Source organism: Petaurus breviceps, unplaced genomic scaffold (genome assembly GCF_028583685.1).
Source record: "Petaurus breviceps papuanus isolate PSGF00001 unplaced genomic scaffold, PetGlider_PUasm1.0 379, whole genome shotgun sequence".
NCBI classification, from domain to species: domain Eukaryota; kingdom Metazoa; phylum Chordata; class Mammalia; order Diprotodontia; family Petauridae; genus Petaurus; species Petaurus breviceps.
In genome coordinates, this window is record NW_027186303.1 from 3,182,901 (window position 1) to 3,183,300 (window position 400).

Here is a 400-nt window from a genome sequence, read left to right on the forward strand (position 1 = left end):
TCTCTGTTTCCTCATCTGTAAAACAAAGAGGTTGGACCAGGTGGCTTCTGAGGTCCCTGCAGACACAAAGCCTCTAAATATCCCCCAATGGGACTAATGTGATCCTTCCAGCAGGGAGTCCCAGGTCAAACCCTGCACCCTGCTCCCTCCTCCTCCCACATCCAATCTCTCCAGTGCATCTCCTAAAAGAGGCTGGTTTCTGCTCGAGCTGTAGCCCCCTCTCCTCCCCACCCTTCCCTTACCCTGGTGACTCAGAGGCATAATTGGCCGCTGTTTTCACTCCCCCCACAACAGCCCTTTCCCCTGTCCCAGCCTGCCCCCTCCATACCCTCAGCCCTCTCCCTCCCTCTCTCCTTCTCTTCTCTTCTCTTCTCTTCTCTTCTCTTCTCTTCTCTTCTCT